This window comes from Labeo rohita, chromosome 3 (genome assembly GCF_022985175.1).
Source record: "Labeo rohita strain BAU-BD-2019 chromosome 3, IGBB_LRoh.1.0, whole genome shotgun sequence".
NCBI classification, from domain to species: Eukaryota; Metazoa; Chordata; class Actinopteri; order Cypriniformes; family Cyprinidae; genus Labeo; species Labeo rohita.
Genome location: NC_066871.1, coordinates 37,046,951 through 37,071,258, shown reverse-complemented (window position 1 = coordinate 37,071,258; position 24,308 = coordinate 37,046,951). Strand labels below are relative to the sequence as shown.

The 24,308-nt window shown below is 35.8% G+C and overlaps 1 pseudogene; it reads left to right on the top strand.

The window, feature by feature from the left end:
• The first annotated feature begins 259 nt into the window (after window positions 1-259).
• Window positions 260-22,877, top strand: LOC127162949 (NACHT, LRR and PYD domains-containing protein 3-like; annotated as a pseudogene).
• The last annotated feature ends 1,431 nt before the right edge of the window (window positions 22,878-24,308 follow it).

Below are 24,308 nucleotides of genomic sequence, written 5' to 3'. Positions count from 1 at the left end.
ATCCTTGCCGGATTACAATTTTAAATGCATTCATTGCGTTTGAACCGACTTGAATAATGTAATGATACATGTGAAAAAAATACAAAACCATGCACACACACATACATGTATGTATAGCAGTTCAAATGCTAATGTGTTACCAAGGTGCGATTTTATAATAGTTTATTGTCTTGATGGTGAACATATTTAGAAACTTTTTACATTTTTTAATCTAATATCATGTCGTTATGTGTTTAAATTATGTATGAATATTCCCAAACACTATGCCAGTGCGATCTCTGCGTGAGATATGTGATCGTTGTCATATTTCTATAAAAATCTAAAATACACGTTTGTATTAAAGTAAAAATGGATGATAAATACGCCTTTCGCATGGAATTAAATAGCAAGCACTTTGAGTGTCTTGTTCATCATTATATCATGTTTATCAGCAACACAGCACGTGAGTGTGATAACGCAATATCCGTCTTTGATCTCGTTTGATCTCTGTTCTGCTTTGAGAGGTCAGATCTGTCCGTCTTGACTGCGCTTGTTTCACTCCTCCCCTCACTGCAGCCGCCTACTCTCGCCTACATTTCAGGCGAGGCGAGGTGCATCTCAAACGAACCTATTTTCTTGGGAATCGGACACCGCATTTAAAGTCGCTTTCGAATTACGGCAGCCTTCGTCGCGCCGCGGTAACGCATTCGGCCTTGGAATGCGCACTTCAGAGGGTGCATCCTGAATTGGGAAAGCTTACGTCGCCCTTCAAATTCACAGTTCGGAGTCCACACACTTCAGTTTGGGACAGCCTTTGTCGCGCCGCAGTGACGCATTCGCACTTCAAATACGCACTTCGGAGTCCGCGCACTCCACTTTGGGACACAGCTAACGCCACCTTTAGAGAATTCAGAATCGGAAAATGACTTTGTATGTTAAGGTAAGTTCGTCAAAACGGTTCATCTGTAATATTTTTACTAAGGAGCATTTGCGACTGAATAGACTTTAAGTCGAACTCAAATCACATCAAAGATTATTCTCTTGATATATAACTGTAACACATAAAAGCTTGAAAACTTCGCAGCCATTTTTTTTTTTTTTTTTAATTTTTAAAATATTGTCTGGTTTACATCGCTCCAGATTGACTTAAACAGTTTGAATGTTTTGTTTCATATCCAGTGAATGTTTAGTTATGCAGTAATTGACTGGGAAAGTACAGCAGGTCTACCCTTCATCACAGGATAAACACGTAAAAAAATCCATAGCATATTAAAAATTTGGGCGACATTTCGTATGCAGTACCTACACCCCTATTAATTAGAGCAGGGATCTTCAACCCTGCTTCTGGAGGTCTGTCTTCCTGCTTCAACAGACCTTCAAGTAACTTTGAAGACTTGGATTATCTGGTTCAGGTTTGTTAGATTAGAGTTTAAAATGACCGTTGCAAGACAGTAACTCTTTAAGAAAAGAAGTCTCCAGTAAATGAAGAAGAAATATTAATGTTGAATTTAAGTGGAACAAATAAAACTAATAAAATAGAATGTAAAACTAAGTGTCAAATTTTGTTGTGTACTGTGTTCTTTTTTTTTTTTTTTTGCCACATACAGGCCCAAAATCAAGTTTATCATCAAGGAGGAAGAGAAAGAGAAACCTACATGTAAAATGAATGTGTATGAGGGGAAAGAAAAGGAGAAACCTGCCTGTAAAATGAGTGGTTATGAGGATAGAGAGGATGAGACTTCTGTTGACACCCAGACAGCAGCATCTCCAGGATTCAGCTGTGAGTCTATGAAGAGTAACAGATCCATGCATATTCCCCCAGTTCACAGTGATGGAGCTGCTGTGAACTCTTACTCTGTGTGAGTATCATGTAGTTCAGGGCCCATACTCTGTTGGTGCCCAAGACGAACCGTACCGCCCCTAAAAACGGAAACTCAATCAATCATACAACAATATTATTTAATAACAAACAGCCTAAACTGGACACAAATTGGGGCACACACACAGATGTTGGCACTCCTGCCTAACCCTTACACATTTTTTATTTATTTATTTATTTATTTATTATTATTATTTTTTTTTGTATTTTTACATTTCCAACAAAACACTTTAGTATATTGATTTATTCTCATGATGTAGGTGAAGCCAGGTTCTCCTTATTATCTCCTTATCATCTGTATATTTCAAAGACAGTTTGAAGGTGTTTAAAAGCAGATGAAAAGCTTTACAAGAAAGATTTCTCTGAGAGCTGTTTCGAACCACCAAAACAAACTTAAGTTTGACCACATTTAGTTTGAAATTATGTCAGACCTATCTTTGATTGCTCTTGAAGTATATCAGTGCATTAGTGTACTGCACTAAATTAATTTATTCATTGATAAAACAGCTGTGCTTTAAGTTTGAGCTTGATAGCACAAACAAGCGATGTGCACTAGGTTTATAGCACATTGCAGATGCATTGCCCAAAATGGCCACTAGGCGTCAACCAAACTCCAAAATTCTGTCATTTACACTCATCAAACCTGTATGACTGTCTTTCTTCTAGGGACACAAAAGAAGATATTTTGAAGAATGTTCAAAAGAATAATATGAAAATAAAATATAGGACTTGCTGAATAAGAATAATTATATGGAATATAAAGGAAGTCAAAGGGAACCTGAAAGTGTGTGGTTACCAACATTCTTCAAAACATCTTCTTTGGTGCTCAGCAGAAGAAAGTATGTCATCATTCTGAGTATGCACACCACAGTAGTAGCATTTAAGTTTTGCAGTTCAGTTTAAACACCTAATAACATATAATAATGAACACATGAATTTGGAGCAACATAGTCTGTCTTTAAAATTTCTCGTTTGAGTGGCTCTGTCTGGTTTCATTATTGGTGAGATACTCAAATCTGAGTTCTGAATTCAAGCGTTTATGGGTCTGGAGAGGAATCACAGTGAAACCCCATTGAGAGACGAATAAGCTCAATGAAGACCAGGAGTCAAATCTGAAGTTTAATCAGTTGACAGAGTTTACTGACTCGGTTCCAAAGGCCATAGAAAATAAGTTGGAGGATCCAGCCCTGAAACTAACTTAGATTATAGAAGCACTATAACTACTTATAGTCATATGGATGCCTGTTGACGTTATTTCTACAGGTTCTGATTGGTCAATAGTACAAATAATTCTAGCAACATCGAAACATGGTGTTTTTTTCTTGAAGAGAGTATCTAAGGTCAATTCATAAGCAGCTATTGTACAACTATTGCTGTAGGTGAGTAATAAATCTAGTGAGGGTACCTTTCATCTGGGTAGCTGCTGATTAACCTGCTGACTGTTCCTTTGGCACAGTCACATGTCTATCATATTCTTAAACAGCCCCTGCAAATATGCCATTAGATAAAACATAGGCAATATATATTTCCTCCAAAGTTGATCTGCCGACAGCACATCGGTGGAACAGAACAATGCATTTACACAGAGCATTGAGCATTCATGATTCAATGTCAGAGTTTAACATACAGCAGTTAATTGTGCTATAAACCCAAAAAGGGCTAGAGGACACAGCGTCTGGTTCCCTTTGGGGAACTATGCATGTACTGTATGCGTGACTTAACTATGTATTTTATTATAGTAATACTGTTAATAAAATGTCTTTTCTTTTAAACTGTACAGTGTGCAACACAAATACTACTTTTTAAACCAGTATTTACCAATTTAATGGAGCAGACAGATCAGTAGAAAGAAATATTTTTGTGTTTTTCTCAGTATCATCAGCAGGAAAAGAAAGAGAGCAGCATCTCCAGTATCCAAATGTGTGTCCATGAAAAGCAACACATCCGATATGAATTCACCCGTGTTCAGTGCTGGAGCAGTGCGCTTTGACCCTGTGTGAGTATATGATCATGATGTACCAGACATTTAACAGAGGAAGACAGAATATACAAGACTGTAAATGTTCTTTAGCCAGAAAATATCAAATGAAATCATAATCTCCTTTTTTTTTTTTTTATAAGTACAACACAGAAATAAAAATGATGTAAAGCAAGAAATCCTTAAAGAAAGAGACCTTTGCTAAATGAAGGTAGTGATACATAAATGATAAATCATTCCCAAAATAGAAATTAGAATGGTTTGGAATAAATAAACTTTTTTAAATTAGTGGTTTGCAGCCTAGTTAGTATGATGACTGGCTGGGACAATGTGGATGAAGAAAAACGTCTAGTTCTAGCACTGTAATTATTTATACTGTAATATTTGATCATTTGATCATTTGATCATCAGCAGTCCTATTACTTAGTTAAGACGACATCACAGTTGTCTACTTTTCAGTCAAAAAAAAAAAAAAAACTTATTTACATTATCACTGTCAACAAACAGAGATATATTGTGGGTGTGGTTGTGTCTCTTGTAATGCTTTAAATTAATTCACTGAAATGATGAATATGAAAATTTAGATTTGAAATAAACTTGATCCTAAATCAGCAGTTCCCCATTTTTTTTTTTTTTTGTTTTTTTGCAGTGACGACTGGCTATTAATACTGCAGAATATCTAATATTTTAGTATTTTAATAACTTATAAGATTGATTGAATAAGCAGCTCTGATAAGCAATTCATGTACATTCATGTCCATTTCAAAATGACAGGTAGTAGGTTCTTTACCTCTAGTAGGTTCTCTGAATCAATTTCTTCACATTTTGTGTAATATGTTTCACTAAGTAGCCTCTGCATAAGCAATAATACATACATACATACATACCTTTACTAATGCTCTAAAAAACAAAGACCACAATAATCTCAGCTCTGGTTTTGGGGATTTTAATGTTAAACTAAGAAATGCAAAAACTAATTGAATCTGTGATTGCTTCTATAGCACTCCATATCATCTGTCATCTGTTACTGCTTAAATTCAAAATAATTTCATGTGAACACTGCTTTTTGTCCATGTCAATGTTACTGTTATTGAATTCTAAAATAATCTGATGTCTTTTCTTGTTTGTTTGTATCTCTGTTCTTTTATAATTTTTTTAGTGGTAATAAAGTTGTGTCCTCAATGATCTTCACATCCTCCTACAGTCAGAACCACATCAGTCAACATGATACAGAAGCAGACCTGCAGCTCAGTTCAGACCAACCAGTGCATGATGATCTGCAGAGAGTCAAAGACCAGCACAGAACCAGGATGAAGAACAAGTATGAAAGCGTATTTGAGGGAGTCAAACTACAAGAGAATCAAACCCTCCTGAACAGGATTTACACACAGCTGTACATCATAGAGGGAGGGAGTGAAGGAGTGAATGAAGAACATGAGATGCTACAGATGGAGAGTTACAGGACACTCCAAGACACTCCAATAAACTGCAATGACATCTTTAATCCTTTACTTGATCCAGGATTTGAAGAGATGAGAAGAGAGAAGACAGACAAAATAAAGACTGTTCTTACTAAAGGCATCGCTGGAATTGGAAAAACCGCCTCTGTGCAGAAGTTCATTCTAGACTGGGTCGAAGGAAAAGCCAATCAGGATGTAGATTTCATGTTTATGCTTACATTTCGAGAGCTGAACTTGATTAAAGATCATCAGTACAGTCTTCACAGACTTCTGCTTGACTTTCATCCTGAACTTCAAGGTCTGGATTCAAAAATGTATGATGAATGTAAAGTTGTGTTCATATTTGATGGTCTGGATGAAAGCAGAATTACACTGATGCTTTCAGACAGTCAGAAAATTTCTGATGTGACTGAGATTTCATCAGTGGGTGTGTTGATGTCAAACCTTATGAAAGGAGATTTGCTTTCCTCTGCTCTCATCTGGATCACCACCAGACCAGCAGCAGCCAATCAGATCCCCTCTAAATACATCAACCGTGTGACAGAAATTCAGGGATTCACTGACCCTCAGAAGGAGGAATATTTCAAGAAGAGAATCAGTGATGAGCATCAAGCCAGCAGAATCATCTCACACATTAGAAAAGCAAAAAGCCTCCGTATTATGTGCCACATACCCGTCTTCTGCTGGATCTCAGCTACTGTGCTTCAAAACATCTTGAAACAAGACCTCAGTGCAGAAATCCCTCAAACTCTGACTGAAATGTACATCTACTTCCTGCTCATTCAAACCAATATGAGGAAGCAGAAATATGAAGAGAGACATCCAGAGAAACTCCTGCAGTCCAACAGACAAGTGATTGTGAAACTTGCTGAACTGGCTTTCAATCAGCTGATGAAGGGCAATGTGATGTTCTATGAGGAGGACCTGAGAGAGAACGGCATAGACGTCACTGATGCCTCAGTGTATTCTGGGATTTGCACTGAGATCTTTAGAGAGGAATCAGTGATTTATCAGAGGAAGGTTTACAGCTTTGTACATCTGAGCTTTCAGGAGTTTTTTGCAGCACTGTATGTGTTTTTCTGCTATTTACACAAGAACAGTGAGGTTCTGAAAATGTTCCTGACAGGAAAGTCTAGAGCTCAGTGTGAGAATGTTACTCTGGATTTGTTTCTAAAGGAAGCAATGACTAAAGCCTTGAAGAGTGAAAATGGACACCTGGATCTTTTCCTTCGATTCCTTCATGGCATCTCACTGGAGTCCAATCAGAGACTCTTAAAAGATGTACTGATACACACAGAGAACAACCCAGAGAACATCAAGAAAATAATTCAAAACCTCAAACAAGGTCAAAAAACCAATGTCAGTTCTGAAAGATGGATGAATCTGTCACACTGCTTGATTGAGATGAAGGATAACTCTGTCGTTAAAAAAAGTGCAGGCGCTTTTAAAATCTAAAGCAAAAAATAAAAGTCTTTCTCTTGCACAATGCTCAACTTTGGCAAACATGATTCTGATGTCAGAGGAGGTGCTGGAAGAGTTAGACCTTGAAAAATACATTATCAAATCAAAAGAGGGTCGAAGGAGACTGGTACCTGCTGTGAGAAACTGCAGAAAAGCTCTGTGAGTGTGAAAATGAACATATTTACATTTGAAGTGATTTTATTTGATTTAGATTTTAGATTTTTTTTTTTTCCAGTTTCTTATCTGATCAGCTGGATGAAAAATGATCCAAAATAGTCTCATAAAGAAGACTATGAATAAATGCATAATATATAAATACATTAACATTAACGTCACCAAAATGCATGGTTATACAGTTTAACATATGTAACACCAAGGTTATTTTTCATACCCTTATCCACCCTTAAAGGGTGCATACTTGTCGTACTTAGAGAAGGCAGAGAAGGTACAAAGTTGTACTTTTGAGGCTATGAAAACTGTGGTGTTATACATTTTGAGCTGTCACAGTGTTGTCAGTTTTACCATTATTATTACCATGTTTGTATTAAAAATATCATGGTAAATTTGTAGTTATGTCTGTCGTACTACAAATAGGCCACGTTCACACAGCAGCAGATTACGGTTGTCAATTCTGCTTTTGAGTACTTAATACAGTTACATTCACACACAGTACGGTTATTTACAGGTGTGACAACCGTATTCTACAATTGAACTCACATCTGTAAATTTTCAGGACTCACAACCAGTGTTAATTTTGACATTTTTGAATTAGTCTTAGTGTTTATCTTGGGAGTAAAATGCTTAATAGTCTTAGTCACATTTTAGTCATTTAAGTCTTTCATAGTTTTAGTCTAGTTTTAGTCGACGAAAAGTCATTGAATTTTTACATTATTCTAAGTTAAACTGCAGTTACCAACATTTATTTTGGTAGCTATTTTAGTCTTCAAACAAAAATAATCATCAATTATTTAAACCAAATCAAAGCTTATGATAAATTTGAATCAAGGATTGAATTTGGGAAGACTTGAATAAATTATGACAGTTTTCATTTTGGGGTGAACTATAACTTTAACAGTTTGGAAAAAGGACTACTTATTATTATATTTGTACTTATTATTATATAATTATTATACACTGGAGATACAAATTCTCGTTTTTCAGATACAGTAATTAACATGTTAATTGCGTAACATGTAGGCTATACATTTATTTAACATCTTTTGTTGGTTAAGATTAATGACAGATAGGTATTTAATTAGGAATGCTCTCCCTTTAAGATGGAAGGCATGCATGTAATACTGACACATTCAGTTTTTACCCAACTGTTTATCTTCACTTAAGCCACAACTTACATAATATAAGTGAGATAGTCAACATGATAGACATTTGGACTACTGTGTCTGCATTTGAGCACTAAAAACTGATCGCGTGCTGTCTGAGAACAGAAGAAGTGGAGCCTGTGCGAGAGAGAGCACTTCTGGTGTGTGTCTATCAGTGCGATTCTGCCCATCCTGCCCATCCTGCCTTCACTAACTTTAAGTTAATTGGCAACAAATTGTGGTTTCGGTAACTTACAGTGATGGAGAAATGAGCTGCGTGTCATCTGAAAGTTTTATATCTAGTCTCCACTGGAGCCTCTCCCTCCCATCAGTTTTGTGTTCTGTGCATGGCTCCAATGCTCCACCCAAATTTAAAAGCTGCTGTCGGTTCATGATGACTTTGATGGATGAACTCGTGGCACGATTGGACTCTTGTCATGCCGGAAATTGGTAATACTTTCAGTTTTACGTATGTCGTCATCTTTGAAATTGCTTTGGTCTCTCTTGCTATGGTTACTATTAAGGAATACGGGCTTGACTCCCGTTGCACGTTCATACAGACAGTATTCGAAAAGCGAATGTAAGCTGCTGTATGAACGTGACATTTCAAGACTCACACCTGTAAGTAAATATGGTTGTCAATCCCAAAAACAGTGTGAACGTGTTTAACGTAGTTAAACTGTAGCTGACAGTACATTTTTTATTTTTTTTTTGCTGACACATATATTAAAACAAATTACAGAACAAAACATGATCAACCTAAACTTTTAACGTTCAACTTAATTATAACTTAATTTCCATTTCTATATTGTGAAATTACTCCAGATTCTCTGTTATATGGTGAGCATTCCTCTGAGCTGAATTTCTCAAAAGACTAAGCTGACAGCATAGATGGCAGTAATTTCTCATGATGCTTTCGGAAAACGTAGCCCTGTTTAAATAAGCACTGTGAGTAAATTGTCAGGAGTCAACACTGAATCTGTTTTTCAGTATTTGCATTTTTTGTATGAACAAAAGAAAAGTTTATTTGCATTTTAATGGGTGAAATAAGTATTTGACTCCTTCGCAAAACATGACTTAGTACTTGGTGGCAAAACCCTTTTTGGCAATCACAGAGGTCAGACATTTCTTGTAGTTGGCCACCAAGTTTGCACACATCTCAGGAGGGATTTTGTCCCACTCCTCTTTGCAGATCCTCTCCATGTCATTAAGGTTTGAAACCAAATAGCTCCCTCCACATTTTTCTATGGAGTTAAGGTTCATTGCCTTGGCCGTGTGTTTTGGGTCATTGTCATGCTGAAATACACATACAAGAGCCATTTTCAATGAGGGAAAGAGGTTCTCACCCAAGATTTTATGGTACATGGCCCTGTCCATCCTCCCTTTGATGTGGTGCAGTTGTCCTGTCCTCTTAGCAGACAAACACCCCCAAAACAAAATGTTTCCACCTCCATGTTTAATGGTGGGGTTGATGTTCTTGGGGTCATAGGCAGCATTCCTCTTCCTCCAAACACAGAGAATGAGTTGATGCCAAAGGACTCGATTTTGGTGTCATCTGACCACAACACTTTCACCCAGTTCTCCTCTGAATCATTCAGATGTTCACTGGCAAACTTCAGACGGGCATGTACATGTGCTTTCTTGAGCAGGGGGACCTTGTGGGCACTGCAGGATTTCAGTTCTTCATGGCATAGTGTGTTACCAATTGTTTTCTTGGTGACTATGGTCCCAGCTGCCTTGAGACCATTGACAAGATTTTGGGCTTATTCCTCACTGTTCTCATGATCCTTGAAACTCCACGAGGTGAGATATTGCATGGAGCCCCAGACCGAGAGAGATTGACAGTTATTTTGTGTTTCTTCCTTTTGTGAATAATCGCACCAACTTCTTACCAAGCTGCTTTACGATGGTCTTGTATAGGTCTACAATCTTGTCCCTGACATCCTTGGACAACTCTTTGGTCTTGGCCATGGTGGAGAGTTTGGAATCTGACTGATTGTTTTCTTCTGTGGACAGGTGTTTTTTATACAGGTAACAAGCTGAGATTAGGAGCACTCCCTTTAAGAGAGTGCTCCTTATTTCAGCTCGTTACCTATATAAAAGACACCTGGGAGCCAGAAATCTTTCTGACTGATAGGGGATCAAATACTGTACTTATTTAGCTCATTTAAATGCAAATCAATTTATAACTTTTCTGAAATGCGCTTTTCTGGATTTTTTTTTTTTTGTTGTTGTTGGTATTCTGTCTCTTACTGTTAAAATAAACCTCCTATTAAAATAGTATAATATATATTAATATAGACTGACGATTTCTTTGTCAGTGGGAAAACATACAAAATAGGCAGGGGATCAAAAATTTTTCCTTACTGTAGTTCCATTGTATACAATTGTTTACATTAATATTTACATATTAGATTATAGCAGATGAATTTAGTAGGTGCTTTTATCCAAATATTTTTTTTTACATTACAACTTAAGCATTTTTAAGCATTACATTTCATGCTAGAAAATCATTGGTGAAGATAAAACATACATGCCTACAGATTTGATTATTTTATGTGAGGGTCGATTCCTGTAATATACCAGTAATATTAAAATTAAAAATGATCAAAAATTAATAATAGTTCACAGATTAATTAGAACTGTCCACAAAATTCCCTGTCCATTAACATATGCTTGGGAATGTGAACTTATTAAAGTCAGTTTTCATATACTTGATTTTTAAAACATTCAATTCAAGAAGGACACCTATCATGCCAAGACACAAAATAATCTAGCACCATAGCCATTCTTCCTTAATGACACAATTGTCAGCACGCTTAATTACATGCCTTTTCTCATAAAAGATAGTTACGAAGTGTCAGATTAACTGAAAATAACTGTCACTTCCTCAGAAGTCCCTCATAGTCCAGTCAGTACTACCTAAACCAGGGCTATGTAGTTCTGTTCCTGGAGTTCTAGTGTCCTACTGAGTTTAGCTCCAGCCTGTCACAACACAACTGCCTGGACGTTTCTAGTAACTAAAGAACTGCTATAATGATTATAATAATAATAATAATAATACTAAAACACAATGTGTAGCTAACAAGACATGCACAACAAGAAACAAATATGTTGAAGCATATTACAAATAATGTTCATAAAATATGAAGTCATGTCTTTATTTTAAATAATCAATCACCATGATCTTTTCTGGTTAAGGAAGTTAAGGAAACCGACACACCAGCATGTCTTATATCCAAAGTCCTTTCTTTTTTTCAGATTTGTATGCTGTAATCTCACTGATCAGCACTGTGAAATTGTGGCTTCTGCTCTGCAATCTTCAGACTCCCCCCTAAGAGAGCTGGACCTGAGTCACAATGATCTGCGAGATTCAGGAGTGAAGCTTTGGCCTGAAGAGTCCAAACTGTCAACTCAACATACTGAGGTTTGTCTTTCCATTGATTAATTCAGTATGTTAATTAATAAATATATGATCTCCAAATATATAAACAATATTTTTTAAATAAATCGTATAGGTATTTTTAGCAAATGTATTCATGCAGTGCCTATTTCATATATAATGATTGAACATGGAGTACCTATGATGTTTTTTTTGTGTGTGTGTTGTATTTGGGGAAACCACAGGCTTTACCTTTATTACCTTTAGTACAGGGGTGTCAAACTCAGTTCCTGAAGGACTTGTTTGATTGGATCAGGTGTGTTTAATTAGGGTTGCAACTAAACTCTGCAGGGCTGTGGCCCTCCAGGACCGGAGTTTGACACCCCTGCTTTAGTACCTTTATTATTTTTCTTCATAGCTCACAGACTTCTGTAAATACATCTGTCTTCTTCTGATATGAGAAGTACGATTATTTTCATAAACATTTTTGATGACAAACTAACCCTTTGCTAAGCCCCACATTATAAACATTTCTGATTTATAATTTTTTAATCTTTATTTTATGTAGCGATTTATACAATACACATTGTCAAAGCAGCTTTACGGTGTTAAACATAAAAATATATGTCAAAAAAGAGGACAACAGCTCTAAAAAGAGGACAACAGTAAACAGTCAGTTTTTCAGTCATGTTTTCACTGAATTGTTGGTTCAGTGATGTCATCATCCAGCTTAGTTCAGTTCTCTTCCAATAGTGTCTGTGCAATTAAATCGCTTGCCAAAAATTAGGTGTCCCCAGCAGGGATGTCACAATACTAAATATAATATCGAACCGTTCGGTACAACATCCACGGTTCAATACATGCTTGTTAATTGCGGTTTTTCGGGTTTTGCATTTAAATAATTTACTTGTTTTATTTCTCTCGGAATTTGCTGTGTGTGCCCGCAATTTCACGTGCTGAAATGAGGAAACGCTTCCCCGCTTTTATTTGAAAAAGCAACACACACAGAGCATCTCCCCTTCTAATGAAATGCAATGATAAGCCTTTCTAAACCTGTTGTCCAACAAAAGAGAACATTATAACTTATTTTTACTTCACAGCATCAGTCGAGTGTTTGAAATAACTTACTTTTGTGATCTGATGTGGCGTCTTATCATAGAATGAGGCAGACAATATATTCTACACTGTATGTCGATTATGGCTTACAAATATCATTATGAAAATACCTGAGATGGCATGAAGAACACAGATAAACCATATATTATTGCAGGCGAGTGTTTATTGTCCTTACATTTCATCATTCAACACGTTTAATGTTATATCTTGTTTTTATTCAGTTACAGCAATAGCGATGCCTTTATCCATATTAGAGAAACGGAAACGGAAACGGAATGTAATCAGTGCTACTTCTTTGATGCATATGTCTATTTTCTGCTCGAGGGCGCCCTCTGAAAAAATCTGAAAAATAATACCTCTCTTAAAAGAATATTAAGCAGACATATAATAATCCACACTTTTTCCAGTGTACAGAAGTTTACAGAAGTATTTTGTTGTTAATTAGATGCAAAAAAACACTCCGATGTGGCAAGCTATCAGAACCGAATCGAACCAAAAACCGAGGTACATATTGAACCGTGGACTAACTGTATTGTTGCATCCCTAGTCCCCAGTAGGGGTGTGCGACATGATGATTTTTGATCGTGGACAATTAAAATGTCTCCACAATCTGCTTTTGAAAAAATACCATGGTATCGTGCTACAGCATGCCTTTGTCTCAATATACTCTACAACACAACATTAGGGGTGGAACGATTCTCTTTAAAAATTTGAACTGTATAGTTCTCCACACACGGTTCGGCACACACTAGGACCGTGGTTCAGCGTAGCAACTTAACCTGACAACACATTTGTAATATGGTTTGTTATGAATAACTGCAAACGTGGACAAACCATTCACTCCTGTTTAATGTGAATGCTGTATGCTGGAATATGAGCAGTCATTTATTCCATCATCTTGCTGATAGCGTACATGTGCAGGTGAGACCTAAACAGCACACGTTGCTATCTGTGTTTAAACTACGCTCATTTAAGCCTTGCCAGTTTAAACATTTAGAGCCAGAAGACTCAAGTGACAAGATTTGTCTGAAGCGTGCAACCCCACACCTCTGCTCATAATGCATGGAAATATTAGGCTCTCTCTGAAGTATTGTGTTTGAAGGGACATATTGACACAAAAATTGTCAAAATGCCCGTCTCGGTAAGTGTCCCTATAGCAGACATAGCTGGCAGAACATGCTGTATCAGTGCACTGGATTAGTGTTACTCTTAAAAGACAGCACTTTCTTAATAGTAATTATACAGCAACAACAACATACATTTATTATCGGGACATTGCACTTATTCACAATCACAAAAGTACATTATTTGATTGTGCTTTTACACCTTGATGGTTAAATAATGTTATTTCGTTCATTATTGCATTTAATGAGCATGTAAAATAAAACACTATATCAACTTCTTATTTACTGAACTGTTGTATAAAATCACATTTAAGCTTGTGATAGATCAGGACTCATGCCATATTGCTCTTGCTGCCAGTGTAATATTGTGTGATATGTCATATATATGAATATGAAACAAAACACATACAGGGGCATTTTAGGGCATAACTGCATTTATGGAATTGTTGCCCTGCAACATATTTGTCAACAGTCAGCTGTTTGAAATATAAGATTTTGTACAGGTCTTTAACTGTGTTAAAAATATTTTAACTGCGTTGTTTTTTTCATAACTAATTAATAAATTTATGACATTAAATTGACAGCCCTAGTAATTATATATACCTCCACACCAGCTTTGTGGTTTCATCTCTGGTTTAAGGTGTTTTTCAGACACCCAACTCAGGCTTTGAATTCTCTACTAATTAGATGAAGAGTTGAAGTTAAAAAACTCCTGGAACTAGGTGCTTACGGCACATTAAAGGGAGATGAAGAGAAGTGTGACGTGGGCCCTTATGTGCTTGTTGAAGAACAGTTGTGTTGCTGCATTCTGAATAATTTGTAAAGGTTTGATTGCACATAATGTAAGCCTAGCCAGAAGAGCATTGCAGAAGTCCAGCCTAGAAATAACAAGGGCCTCGACAGGAAGTTGTACAGCATGCTCCTTTATAAAGGGATTGATCTTTCTGATGTTGTGCAATGCAAATCTGCATTATCAAGTGGTTTTTGCATTGTGTTCTGGTCAAGAAAAATTATGCGAAAAATTCTTACTGAACTTGATGGGGTAATTGTTGATAAACCAAGCTGAATGGTGAAATTATGCTGTAGAGTCGGAGTGGCAGGGAAGACAGAGAAGCTGAGTCTTTGCCAGTCCATATGTTATAACCAGAGTCCTCTCTTTTTTCAGATTGGCAGACTGTAATTTCACTGATCAGCACTGTAAAATTGTGGCTTCAGCTCTTCAATCAGCAAACTCCCTGAGAAAGCTGGATCTGAGTAACAATGATCTATATGATTCAGGAGTGAAGCTGCTATGTCCTGGATTGAAGAGTCCAAGCTGTCAACTCAACATACTGAGGTACTTATGGGTCTGTTTAAAATAACAGCATACAAGCACACAGTTGTTATGTACAGTTCCACCCTTACTAATAAAAGGCTGTTATTTGCATGTTTGTTTATGCCCTAAATTATTTAAGGACCTAAATGCAAAATATACTACAAAATATAAATGCTAAGCGTGGTGCCTGATGAGGTCCCTGATTGTTCACACTGGGCTTTGATTCTTTCAAATTCAAAGAAATTTCTGTGGGAAAACAAACTACAGCCAGAGTGCTGGAAAGGTACAGTAAATCCTTAGAAAAAGAACCAAGTAACATTTTTGGGATTCATATGTGTCTGTGTGAACAAGAGCCAGAGCCAGTAGTGGGTAGCATGTGCACTGTAGTGATGTTGATTATTGCGTGACAGTTTCACTACTAGAGGAAAAGAGCAAGCAAGTCTGTATACAGAAAAAAAAATCAAATTGTAGTTGAACAGATTATATTTGCTATAACAAAACTATAAAGCTGCTTTGCTTGGTTGTAGGGCTGCATGATTTAGCCAAAATCTGATTGATTCTCATCAGTATGGGTGTATGTGTCACAAACCTGCTCCATGATCTTCAGTCCACTCGCCACCAGAGGTGGCCATGCCATTCTATTGACACTCACATTACTAAGACTTTTGCACTACACCCGGGACTACATTTCCCATGCTCCACCTCACTCATCACGCACACAGCTGCAGCCAACCACAACCAGTATAAATACAAGGCCCTTCCCACTCTTCAGGGCTGAGTATTGTACAGCATTTAGCACTCGTCTAGTGTAAGCTACTTTACGGAGCCACTTCCAAGTTTCTAAGTCAAGTTAAGCTTTGTTTCTTTTGTCTTGTCATTCGTGTCTTGATCCTAGCCTTGTTATCTGGTCTTGTTTGTTTCACTGCCTGTCCTGGAACTCTTGCATGTTTATTGGATTACCCTTTTGCCTATCCCCCTTGATTACGTTCGCCGTTGATCGAGCCTCGCCTGTTCGTGGATTACTTTTGTGTCTTGCCCTCTGTATACCTGTTTGCCGGTGTTCGACCCTGCCTGTATATGACCATGTCTCTGTCTCGGTACAATAAAGGCTTGCATTTGGATCTGTCCACTTTACAACTCGTTCGCTCCATAACAGTATGTGTCCCATTCAAGACAAAAACAACACTTGTATGATACTGTGCTTGTTGATCGATTTGCTACGCTGAGAGTTGACTCCAAATGAGCAGTCACGTTAACACAAATAAACATCAGTCGCAGTGTAACATGAAAACTGCACATTATATCTTAGTCGCATTAGCCTCCAGTAGGCAGGTACGGCAGTATCATATTTTCTTGTTGCAATAACTGCTGATCCATCACAATATTACCATAAGTTGCAAAAAAAGTGTTGTTATACTTTAAAAGGTATAACTGTCTTTTCTTATAACAACAAAATACTTAACCTTTACAACTTTAGATTTTAATTAGTTATTAAACATTAACTTAGAAATTAATTATGATTAATAAATATTTTTAGTTGTCAGTTTATGTTAAATAATTAGTTAAAGAAGTCCACTTCCAGAACAAAAATTAACAGATAATGTATTCACTCCCTTGTCATCCAAGATGTTCATGTCTTTCTTTCTTCAGTCATAAAGAAATTGTTTTTTGAGGAAAAACATTTCAGGATTTTTTCTCCATATAATGGACTGATATGGTGCCTCGAGTATAACTTCCAAAATGCTGTTTAAATGTGGTTTCAAATGATCCCAAATGCATCTGTAAATGATCCCAGCTGAGGAACAAGGGTCTTATCTAGCGAAATGATCTGTTATTTTCATTTAAAAAAATACAATTTATATGCTTTTTAATCTCAAGCGCTTGTCTTGTCTTACTCTCCCTGAACTCTGTGTATTCTGGTTGAAGACAGTTAGGGTATGTTGAAAAACTCCAATCATATTTTCTCCCTCAACTTCAACTCCCTCAAAATCATTTCAAAATCATCCTACATCATTGCAGAAGTACCGACCCAGTGTTTGCAAAGTGAACACGTAAAGAAGATCAAGCACCCTTAACTAAAAAGGTAAAAAAAAAAAAAAAAAAGGTTGAGGGAAAACATAAGATGGGAGTTTTTCAACATACCTTAACTGTCATGAACCAGAAAAAAACAAGTTCAGGCAGAGCAAGACAGGACGAGCGTTTGACATTAAAAAAGTATATAAATTGCATTATTTTTATGAAAATAACCGATCGTTTCACTAGATAAGACCCTTCTTCCTCAGCTGGAATCGTTTATAGCCACATTTGGGATTGTTTGAAGCCGCATTTAAACTGCATTTTGGAAGTTCAAACTCTGGGCACCATAGAAGTCCACTGTATGGAGAAAAATGCCGAAATATTTTCCTCAAAAAAACGTAATTTCTTTACGACTGAAGAAAGAAAGACATGAACATCTTGGATGACAAGGGGGTGAGTACATTATCTGTAAATTTTTGTTCTGTAAGTGGACTTCTCCTTTAACTAATAATAACCAGGGGAAGTTTCTTCATTAGGGATGCACCACCAGAGTGTGAAAGTGAGGGATTTTTTTTCTATTACATTCAACTACCTTGTTAAGCTAGCTGTAACTAGACTGTTCATTCTGCTTATGGATATATAGTCCAATCAGCATAAAGTAACATTATGTGGAGTACCACTCCTTTTTGGCCGATTTCACGAGTGACATACAGGAGTTGTACATTAATAGACACATGTGAGTCCAGTATTATTAGTGTGCAAATAAACAAACCATGAATGTGCGCTCTCTGATATCTTTTGCACAAGCACATTTTAGTGTGGTTGCATGTCTGGCAAGTGTTTTAAAATGGACACTGATGGAAGAGGCCTGTTTTTATAAGAGTTTGCAGTGGTCAGTGGTGTTTATATACATATGGGCATCAACACTCACTCTGACAGAAAAAGTGTTATTTGGTCATATTCAGAATGTTTTTATTTGTGAATTCTTTTCTAATTTGTGTTTTGCTCTGTTTAATAATTATGAATAGATTCATGTATATTTATATATAGTCAGGTTAAAGGGTCATTGGATGCCCATTTTCCACAAGCTGATATGATTCTTTAGGGTCTTAATGAGAAGTCTATAACATAGCTTGGTTAAAATTTCTCAGTGGTAGTGTAAAAACACTCTTTTTACCTTGTCAAAATCAGCCCTGTTCAGAGCCATTCTATTGCATGTTCCTTTATATGGACGCCACCACATCCCTCTCTTCTGTGGGGATTATTGTGACGAGCTTGTTTTTTTTTTCTTTAGCTGCATTTAGCCGTGTTTAGCCTCAGAACTTGCTAACTAGCACATTATTAAGAAAGGCGATTTGCAAAGATGCATAAAAACCCTTATACTCACTTCTGCTGTAGGTGAAGGTGCATCACGAATGATTTGCGCGAACATGGATGCATTTATCTAGATGGCCAGGCTCATTTCCTTCTAAAACAAAAGTAATGTTAATCATCTGAGTCTTCTGCTCAGATGTCAGGAGTCACACCGACAAGAAGCTGAGAATGGCTTGATTTGAAAAAGGGTATATATCTTACAAAGATTACAAAAATACCACTGGGTGGATTTTTTTTTTATCATAACAGAGTGGTTGTGTACATGCACTATCAAGACACATTTATGTTCAAACAACATGTAAAAGTGAGTTTTGCATCGGTGCCAATAGCCTCATGGTTAGTGCATAGACAAAGAGCGCACCTGCGCTCACGGTGACCCAAGTTCGATTCCAGTCTTGAGGTCCTTTGCCGACTCTGCTCCCCTCCCTCCTCCTAGTGCTTTTCTGTCTCTCTCAACTGTCCTATCTATAAAAATGTGTAAAAAGCCCATTAAAAAGTAAGCTTTGCATCCGATGACCCCTTTAAGGCAACTGGTATAGTGGTTGGTTACCATCTTCGTTGGTCCTGTTTGGTACTGACTACTTGAAAACTTGAAAAATTCTTGCAGAAAATATGGTTTTATGAGAATCATCCTCAAACTTAACCTTGTTGTCCACATATTGTTGTTGTAGATTATCTCATTGTTTGGTGACAGAAGAAGGTTGTGCTGCTCTGGCATCAGTTCTGAGTTCAAACCCCTCACACCTGAGAGAGCTGGATCTGAGCTACAATCACCCAGGAGAATCAGGAGTGAAGCTGCTCTCTGATGCACTCAAACATCTGGACAAACTCAAGTAAGTTGAATAATAATAACTATAATATATAATCGATGGAGCAAAGAGTCATGTTCATTCAACAAAATGCATTATTGGGGTCTCATCCAGACACTTCTTTACTGAGAGTCTGTGAGAGCATCATGAGCGCTGTTTCCACTGGGAAAAATCAAAGTTCATTGGGCTTTAAATCACTGTTCATCTTGTCCCAGATGGAAGCTCAGCTTCTCTATTATAATTTTGATTTTTTTTTTCTCTACTATGATTTTGATTATAAGCTCTCAAATGTATAAGAATTTACATCAAAAGGCCAACAGTGATAATTATGACTGACAGTGCTCTTTATTTATTTATTTTTATTTTTTAAACCACAGTATGTGCAGAAAGATGCAGATTATTATTATTATTATTTATTTATTTTGACAATCATAATCATGAACTGTGCTTGATTGGCCAGCCAACATGCCTGACTAGAACCCCATTGAGAATCTATGGGATATTTTCAAGAGAAAGATGAGAAACAGTTGATCCAACAATATATAGATGATCTGAAGGCTCAATAGTGCCTCAGCAGTGCCACAGGCTGATCACTTCCATGCCAACACTTCACTGATCATTTGCTGTAATTTTTGCTGCCGACTAAGTATTTTGTGCATAAATGAACATACTTTGAAGAACTTGAACGTTTCTGTTTTGCAAATCAGTTTTTTGATTAATTTTAGGAAAATTCTAATATTTTGAGATACTGTATTTTTGACTTTCATGAGCTGTAAGCTCCAATCATCAAAATTAAAACAAAAACCTTTTGAAATGTTTTACTTTACATGTAATGAACCTAGAGTAAATGTAAGTTTCGATTTTTGAGATAAGTTACAAACAAAAAATGAACTTATTCAAAATTCAAAACTTATTCAAAAACATGCATATACCTCTGGATTTATTTATTTGAAAATGGTTAGTCATAAGCAATAGTAGTGTAGTATCACTGTAGTGATACTTTATATAAATTTTTTTCTTTCCCTATTAACTAGTAGTGTAACTAATTACTAATAAAATGTAAGTAGTCATATTTCAGTTACCATCCAAAAGAAGAGTTAATAGTTACTTTTTTGTTACAATTGCTAATGATTTGACGTACACGTGAGATCACCAACACAGCCAGCTCACTTTGTCAGAAGATGAAGAAGCCCACAACAAATAGCAGCTGGAAATACAGCCATTATTTTAATTTAGTAGGGAGAAAGGATGACAAAAACATCAATGTCACATGTTAATTGTGTAGTGACACTAAGACTTTGTCTACTGTGAATGACAACTTGTTTGTCATTTCAAGTACTAAGCGTGACCCAAAAATGAAGAGGCTCAGAACTTAATTAATTTTAATAGGAAAAAAAGCTTATAAAAACTGTAAAAAAAATCTTGCAAAGTATCATAAAATCCCTTCAAAATGCTTTATAATAATCAAAAAATGTTTTTGAACAAAAATATATTATATTGATTTTCTCTATAAAAAACAACAACAACAAAACTTACATTTCAAGTACCAAGTGTGACCCAAAAGTGAAGCTCAGAACTTAATTCATTTTAACAGGAAAAAAACAAAACAAAAACAACTCATAAAAACTGTATAAATATTGCAAAGTATCGTAAAACCCCTTCAAAATTCATCATTATTAAAAAAATATTATTGAATGAAAATATATTACATTGGTTCTTCTTTAAAAAAAAAACAAACAAAAACAACAACAACAACAAAAAAAACTTACATTTCAAATACCAAGTATCACCCAAGAAGGAACAAGCTCAGAGCCCATAAAATAAATAAATAAAATATATATATATATATATATATATATATATATTTTATACTTTATTTTTATTTTATACTTTATACTGATATTTATTCCATTTTTATGAGCGTTTAAGATATAAATTTATTTATGTATATATTTATATATAGTTCCATATTTGCACAACAAACATTCATTCATGCAGCTGTTACATGAACTACACACTTAAAATCTGTGTGTGTTTAATGTGTGTGTTTAGCTGCACTTGTGAGGACACTTATATATTGAAATATCACATGTGTGTTTTCTAGTGTGGATCATGGAGGAGAGTTCATGATCACAACAGGACCTCAAAAATGTAAGTCCACAAACAGACACACAGTTCTGTTGTTTGTTGTTTAGTTGTTGTAAATGCGTCTCTTGTAATGTGTGTTCTTGTGTTCAGATGCCTGTGATCTCACACTGGATACAAACACAGCAAGCAAATACCTCATTCTGTCTGACGAGAACAGAAAGGTGACGTGTGTGGATGAGGAACAGTCATATCCTGATCATCCAGACAGATTTGATGTGTCTCAGGTTCTGTGTGTTGAGAGTTTGACTGGACGCTGTTACTGGGAGACTGAATGGAGTGGAGATAATGTTGAAATATCAGTGTCATATAAAAGAATCAAGAGGAAAGGATGGAGTTGTAACTCTTGGTTTGGATATAATGTGAACTCCTGGAGTCTGATGTACTCTGATCACAGATTCATTGCCCTTCACAATAATAAGTCCACTGATATATCTGCTGGTTCAGTGTCCAAGAGAGTAGGAGTGTATGTGGACGTGTCTGGTGGCACTCTGTCCTTCTACAGCATCTCTGACACACACAAACTCACACACTTACACACATTCACACACACATTCACTCAACCACTACATGCTGGATTTAGACTTCATAATTACAACTGTTCATTGTCTCTGTGTGACATTAAATACACACAGACATTAGTCGACACAGTGTGAGTGTAATGATGTGAAAGTGTTGCTGTTTTTGTGTGTGTTTTAATCACAGGCTTCAGGAAGTTCAATATCAGACACACAAGACAGTTTCCTGTTTCAGATCATCAGGATAAAGATGTTTCTCCAGTCAGAGACACTTTCTGTGTTTCTTTCAGTCCAACACAAATCACACACTAATACACACAAATACTAGTGTTTGTGGAAAATCATATGTAAAATTTACACTACTGTGTCATTATTTCTCAAGCTGTATTTTCATGAATTTATGTGATTTAACCAGGGAATTTAATGTAATATGTTTTTGTTTAATAATAATTTTTGTTTATTCTCTAGAATTCTGAGGAGATTTTATGATACTATGCAAAATTTGCACAATTTTTTTGAGATTTTTTTTTTCCTCCATTAAAATTAAATTCTGAGTGCCTTTTTGGGGTCACACTTGATACTTGAAATGTAACTTTTTTCTTCTTCTTTTTTTAAACCAGGAAATTTAACATAATATATTTTTGTTCAGTAATTTTTTTTGTTTATTCTTTAGAATTTTGAGGAGATTTTATGATACTATACAACATTTGTACAATTTTTATGGGCTTTGTTATTTTATTTTTAATTTTGTGTTTATTTGAATAGGGATGATACAATAAACATGATTCCAATCAAAGACTGGAAAAAATGCACTGCACATAGAGATTATAGCAGAAGCTAATTTGCATCTCATGTCCCTAGAAAGGCTTTTCTAAAAAAAAATATATATGTATGTCAATACATACATAACCAAAATAATCTATACATAAAAATAATATATCAAATCCTTATATATCCACATACATTACAGACAGATTATAAAACACACATTTTATGAACTCTTCCAAACTTATTTAACAACTAATAAAAAACCAAATTAAAATTTCAATTATGCATACAGGTCTGATTTATTGTGAGCCAACGTTTAACCGTCAATGTGAAAGACTTTATATCATGTATCATTTTAAACTCATTTGGCAACATATTCCAAAGTTGTGACCCTTTTACTGAAAATCCAACCCTACAGTTTCCAACCTCTGTACGCCTGTTGTTTCGCCCTGTAGCATCTTGTCTCTGTACCAAAGTTTTTAAAATTCATAAAATTAAGCATATTCAGTTTCTTTAAGATGTGACAATGATGACAATGATGCCAATGATTTGGCTTTTTATCCAAGATTTTTAGAGCCCGATTATACAGCATTTAAATTTTTCTAATTAAAGAATCATTAGTTTGTGACCACACTGTAAGACAATATGAAATACGGGGCAAAATCATTGCATGCAGGAACAGATGAGCTGTCTCAGTTGTAATATATTTCCTAATAAGTTTAAAACAGTTTAAGTTCATCTTAACTATTTTTGACAGCCTATTTATATATTTGTCAAATTGGAGTTGTGAGTCTAGAACTACTCCTAAAAAACTTTGTTTACTTCCTCTATTTCTTCGTTAATTTTATTTTTTTTCTGATTTCTTTCTATTAGAAAAACACATAAATACTGTTTTCTTAACATTTAATGTAAGATTATTTTGCTGGAGCCATCTAGATATCTTTTCCATCCGTTCATTTAAAAGTGCAGCAACCTTAATTGATCAGTTTGCAGACTTTAAATTATCATTTGGTAGTAAAATTTCCAAATTTGATGTGCGAATAATTTGCGATTAGTTAATTGCCACATCATGTAATTAATTTGATTAAACATTTTAATCGCTTACCAGCCCTACATTAAACACAAATGTGTGTTTCCAATGTCTGGAGGATGAATCCAGATGTGTGTGTAAGTATGTGTGTTTGAAGTCTGAGAGGGACGAAGCAGGATGAATTCAGGTTGAATGCAGGAGCACAGAAATCATGTGTTGATCAGATTTGTCTTTCATCACCCAGCTCTGTACAGTATCTCTGTATTTGGCTCATTTAGTTGAGATCTGAAAGATAGTTAACTTTCTATAATATCATTGATTTGATGGCACCGACACTACGGATAACTACACAACTTGAACTGCGTTAAGATGGATCGTCTTCTGTAGAGCTGCTTTACTGCTGAATCACATCTTGCAACATTGAGACAGCATCTATTGATTGAAAAAAGGACGATCAGACGCTCCATCTTGTGGTTTGTGTCTGTTATTAAACAAAATTAAATCACACAAATTAGGACCAAATGACCAGAAGAGAACAATCTTGTGGCTGTCAGTCTTCATTATTGCTCAATATTATTATTGCTCATTATTACTGCACTATTATTGCTTCTTTACATGAGTGTCTTTACACCTTG